Raw genomic sequence first — 6,260 nt, forward strand, 5'->3', positions numbered from 1 at the left:
TGCAAACACCACACATTATGTCATCTTGTTAGCCAGCCGATACGAAGAAATGCCAATGTGCGCGATAGTGGAAAACCATAGACCTGAGGGAATGGGAGGCTTTTGAACAACTCTTGGCCCGTGGTGTGGTGGGCCCCGCTTCCTGGCCTTCAGTTGTGGCTTTTACTGTTTCGGCGCCGATAGCGGTGCCTGTCGCACCAATGGCGACTCTTGTGCGTAAGCCGGTGGAGACCTGGTCGGTAGTGGTGAGGTCAAACAATTGTAAAAGTAAAGAGGTGGTCAAGAAGGTGGTGGATGTAGTTGGCCCTAGTGTTAGGTGTGTTATGTTGCCTTTTGAATTAAAAAAATAACATGCTGAATACTTTGGTACTTCAGTGTATGGGTTATCGAAGTTACATTTTTATACCCTCCACCTTGGAAAGGAGGGTATATTAACTATGTCATTCCGTTTGTAATATCCTAAAATATTCGTCGTAACCCCATAAAGTATATATATATTCATAATCAGCATAAAATTCTAACTCGATTTAACGATTTCCGTCTGTCTGTCCGTCTGTCTATCGAAAGCACGATACAGCCCACATTATTTGACGTAGAGCTCCAAAATTTAGCAGAGCAATTTGTATTGTGTCTAGGATGGTTGGTATTGAAAATGAGATATATCGGTTCACGTTTTGGTATAGTCCCCATAAAATGATACCTCCCAATATTCGGCATTTTGTTGATTTTTGCCACATTTTTTCACGGATTTGTCTGAAAATTGGCATTTGTAGGTCATAATGGCTAGCTCCTTTGACGAAACATTACATGTAAAGGTCCACGTTATTCTATAGCCTCATATAGCCGTATTTCCCGATATTCGGAATTTTGACGATTTTTGGCACATTTTCCCATGAATATGTCTAAAAATTGGTATATGTGGGTCATAATAGGCTGTAATGTTTCCTTTACCCTAAGGTGGAGGGTATTAAAAGTTTGGCCCGGCCGAACTTAATGTTTTTTTACTTGTTTTTATAACAGCAGTTGTAAGTCAGTCATAACATTGCAATGTTAACATTATCAATATGTAAATCAATTAAAACATTTCAATGTTACATTCTTACTACATAGAACTGGTACTGATCATGCTTTAATGAGACTTTACAGACAAAGCGTTAAAGAATAACATTAGTCTCTCGATTGCAGACCTATTCTTTGTTGCTCTTAAACGTTTGCCCATTGCCTTTGCGTTTCTGTTGCTTTATTTTGATCTTACATAAATTTTTTTCCGTGCTTTTACTATTTAGGCGAAACTGGATTTTTATACAGTATTACAATTGGAAAAAAAATACTTTTAGCGACTTAGTCATGAAAACACGAATATTAGGATGGTTAAAAAAGAATGATCTTTGATATATATTCTAGTGAATTAAAAAATCAAGCCTGAGGAAAAAAAATTATTTGAAATAAAATACTTCATATCCAAATAAGTTTGAAAATCACATATGTGTTTTGTATACCGTTAAAAAATTTCGTCCCTATGCTATAACAAATAGTACGCTCGATAAAAGAACTAGCAAAGTGATAATCCATAGTGGTCTACATAGCGTCAGAAGTTTGTTTCTGGTATTCAGAATCTTCAACTTCCTTTTCATTTTGGATTTCGAAGAGAAAACTACGTTCCTTTGGCAAGTTTCAAATTAAGTCACAAGTGTAAAACACCCATGCAAAATATCTAGTTTTATCAAGCTGATCTAACATTACATTTTGGCATTCGTAGCAGAAATCGTTTTGATACTAATTGAATATATACCCTCTGCTGTAATTTTTATTAAAAGGTAATTCCGTCATTAAAAAATTGATTTTTTCACCATGCTGATACATAATATTCCTACTAGCGTTCACCAAACCTTATTCTTGGATCACGCGATTTTGATTAAAATCCAACGGTTATTTCTTTAAAAAAGAAAGGAATTCCTAAAGTGACGAAAAATGGAGTTCTGGCCTACCCAAGTCGTGGCTACCCACAGGGCAGTGACGGCCTGGTTTTCCCAAAGACCATTAAATCACACGTTTCACCATAAACTAAACGATTTTCTAAAGAACGCAAATCACCATGAAAATCGAACTGTAACCCGAAATCGAAGAAACTGTCGCATATTCATATTAAATGCAAAGGAGCGTTTGCCAATAACAGATGAAACTAATACCAAAAGTCATTAAATGAAGTCAGCTTTCCAAACGAAGATCCTGACCATCGTTCCCTTAAGAATCGAGGAACTGTACGCTATGAAGGGCAAATTACTATCGAAACCGAATTAAAACTTCATTGACCATGTGTACTGCAGCGACCTTATAACATAAGCAAAAATCAGACGTAAAAACCAAAACGAACAAAAGGAATTAACGTAACTGTTAATGTGGCATAATAATTAAGAAATCTCTATCCAACATCAATAATCAAAAAATGTATTTCGCATGTTTTTTTATTGCGACCGCCATTTTTGCGGTATAAATATTAAATCAATGCAATAATTTTCATCCCACCCTAAAGTACATCAAAAAAGAAATTGCAGCAACAACATCAACGACAACGTGGAGGCCTTCATGCTGATCATCGATTTTGTTGGTGACTTTCCTCCTATCCATCATACATACATGAGTACATAAAAAAGAAATTATGAAAAAACTATTTTTATTACCCAATCAATTGCATTGATTTGCTTTGCTTAGAATTTTGTAGCAAGTGAAAGCAGGCAAGGCAATCATCATACTCCACTAATAATGAAGATCATCTTGATCTCTTTAATTGTTGTGAAACTTATATTAAGATAAAACAGGAAAGATAAATATCATTATAAATATATTATTATGATCTTGCTCTGTCTGTGGTGTATGTTCTCCAACATTATGACTAACCATTCACAATAGGAATTAAATTATTCAGACTTTATCCAGGTTTGTTTTGCTACAGCGAAGCAATATTACATTGTTACAAATTCATACATTTTGTTCTTCCTTTATTTATACACAAAATGTTGGGCGATTGATTAGAAAGCCACTTATGTTATGTTATGTATTTTTTTCAAGTAAATTAATAGTAAAGCTTATATTAAGTTTATTATTCCTCGGATAGATTAATTCCATATATAAGTTAATGACAGTTATATTTCTTATATTTTCTATAATGCTCATTAAAATGAATGCCTTGAATAAATTTGTAGGTCCCATTACTATGATGAACTAAATTATTTAAATATGTTTTCATCTCATATGATGGGGTCATAAAAGGAAAGGAGTTAGCTAAACTTGGGAGTTCTTTGTAAAGAATTTTGGTGCCATGAAGAACGAAGGTAGGTGAAAGTTGCGAGGCGCTTTCTTCCAACAACAACTGGAAGTGTTTTATTTTAGAACTGTGTGAAAGTATTCCCGAATTCATTTTAACCTTAATCCATTCAAGGTATTTTTATAACCTCCACCTTCCGTAACATCCTTAAATATTCGTCCGTTTGTAACATCCTTAAATACACAGAGAAAAAAATTAACCTTATACAAGGTTAGCTTAACCATAAATAAACATGATTTGGAGTCTACGTTATGTAAGGTTAATTTAAACATTTTCTTGTTGACTGGTATTTAAAAATAATCATCGTTAATTTAGCTATTCCATGATTGACTTTTTTAACCACGAAAATTGTTGATATTGAAAAAAAAATGTTGTTTTAACAATGCACTGTTAAATTTTTGTAACCATGAGAATTGTTAATAATAACATTTCATAGTCAGTTTGTCTAAACAGTTCATATGAGAATTTTTAATAATAAATTAACCTTTGTTTGAATAAAACAAGAAATATTTAATTTTTATTTATTATTTATTATTTATTTATTTATTATTTATTTATTAATACCGCATATTTCTAAATTATGTATTTCCATTACAAATTGTATGTATATTTAAGGGAGGGCTGGTAAAGAAAGATATATGTTTAATATAAATTTTATTTTTTAACGCCTTACCGAGTGATTTTAAATTATATTCCTCAGCCATTGTGAAAAAAACTACAAAACGCCAAACACCGACTGCAAAAACAGAAGAAGAAACTAGTAGTTAATAAAATCAAATAGTATTGTCACAACTTACCAAAAATGTACGCACGAGCACCAAAAAAAAAGACACCAGAGAAAAAAACAACTGAGAAGAAAAAACAAAAAGATATCCATAAATATGAACACTGTCGCTTCAACAACAACAACAACGTACATTTGGTGACAAATGCATACGCTAATGTACGTCGTAGCAGCCACAAGCAAAGACAAAAAGAACACATATGTATGAATAAACACTCACACATTATTTCTCTCCTCATTTTTGCTTGTCGCTGCATATACGTTGTTGTTGCTTGTTTTTTTCATGTATTACCGTTAGTTTTGTTTCTTTATTGTAATTTATAGTTTATTTGATAGACAAATCTGATACAATTTGAATATAGCAATAACACATTACTATGTTGAAATAGTATCAGGGTTTTCTATTAAAACAAATACAAATTACAATCAAATATATTTGTTAATTTCACCAGCTTTTACTTACCTTTATACCAAGCACTATTCCCACGAGCACGTGCACTACTCCCTTGCACTATTCAACACCAACTAAAGAAGTGATTGTCTATTTGATCTTTCTTACACATATTCAGACCACAGAAAGAGATTCGATAAAGAGGAGGAGGGGGAATATGACAGTCACATTCGTTGCAACTTCGTATATTGTAATATTGAACTTCGTCAAACACAAAGCAGTTCAAAATTGTCGACCACAACAGAGCCGAAGGCTCTTTAAATTTTTATGTATCTCTCACATTTTTCCGTCTCTCTCAAAAAACAACAACCTTATACAACGTTAATTAAACTATTTTTCATCTACATTTGACCTTATATAACGTTATTTTGTGTTTGTAATCTCAAACATTTACCATGAAAAAATTAACCATGCACATGGTTAAAAAAGTCATTGTATTTTCGGCTCTGTGTATTCGTCGTAGACCCCATAAAGTATATATATATTCATAATCAGCATAAAATTCTAAGTCGATTTAACGATGTCCGTATGTCTGTCTGTTGAAATCACGATACAGCCAACATTATTTGACGTAGAGCGCCAAAATTAAGAAGAGCAATTTGTATTGTGTCTAGGATGGTTGGTATTGAAAATTGAAACACGACGTTGGCATAGGTTGTATGGCTTCATGCAATAAAACACCAACGATGTTTATTTTGAAAATATAGAACTATTCTTTATTTGTGATTATTTTCTGCTTATTATCAATTCCATCACTTTGAAGGTCATGCCTGAGTATATCGATTCAGTGTTTAGCCGCTGCATTCGTCAAGGGTTCTTCCAGCGTGCGTGGAAGAGTGCTAGAATAGTGGTGCTTCTTAAGTCGTCAGATAGAGTAAGGAGTGATCCCCGCTCATATCGGGGCATTAGTCTTTTTCCAATCCTTGGAAAAGTACTGGAGAGGATTAAGGTGTCTAGGCTTAAGGAGTACTACTCCGAAGATACATTGCCGCATCAATTCGGCTTTACTGAGGGTAGAAGTACGTGTGGATGCATGTGCAGAATAGCCTGAGTATTTCATTGGCATTTTTGTATTGATTAATTCTATAGTTTAAATTCATAATGAATGAAAAATATAGCTTAGTTCAGTTGCACTTTTGCCACTTAAAAAGTTGAACAAAGACTGTTTTACAATCGATGTACAGTTATCCGTGATTGTGCTTGGTATAAATTGAAACAGGGGGTGCGTTTGCTTTGAATGAAATCCTTTTTCCATTTCATCGATGCCAGCAGTAAAATTGCGTTCTGCCACATAGGGTTGTTTGGAGTTGAAACATGAATCGAATGCCAAATTCCAAGCCATGCAAATATTTGATAATGAAAATAGTTTTCCTTCTTCGATTTTCATTTCACACATTAGAGCCAATACAAACATAAATATATGTAACGATTATATTTCAGATACATTCCTTTCAAATGTCTGAATGTAAAAATGGTGCATTTAACCAAAGGCAAGTAAGAAATGTTATTATTTTTCAAATTTAGATGCATCATCTAGAATTTACAATGCTTCACATTGAATTTATTATCCCCAAAAATAATGTATGTATGCATGCCTGTATATTAACTAATTGAAATTTCTCTAAGATGTCACAGTGCTATTCCAATATCCTCCCGAATTTCCTGAATGGAAATGACGTTCGTTTAAAACCAATAATGTC

The 6,260-nt window shown here is 33.3% G+C and overlaps 1 long non-coding RNA gene across 1 annotated transcript; it reads right to left on the reverse strand.

Moving 5' to 3' along the window:
* Nucleotides 1-3,894: 3,894 nt before the first annotated feature.
* Nucleotides 3,895-5,001, reverse strand: LOC131805704 (uncharacterized). Its single transcript, XR_009343783.1, has 3 exons — nucleotides 4,573-5,001; nucleotides 4,123-4,173; nucleotides 3,895-4,061 (listed from the first exon to the last, which is right to left on the reverse strand). It is a non-coding gene; the product is annotated as an uncharacterized LOC131805704 (long non-coding RNA).
* Nucleotides 5,002-6,260: the final 1,259 nt, after the last annotated feature.

The sequence above is a fragment of the Musca domestica genome, unplaced genomic scaffold (genome assembly GCF_030504385.1).
Source record: "Musca domestica strain aabys unplaced genomic scaffold, Musca_domestica.polishedcontigs.V.1.1 6, whole genome shotgun sequence".
Classification (NCBI taxonomy): Eukaryota; Metazoa; Arthropoda; class Insecta; order Diptera; family Muscidae; genus Musca; species Musca domestica.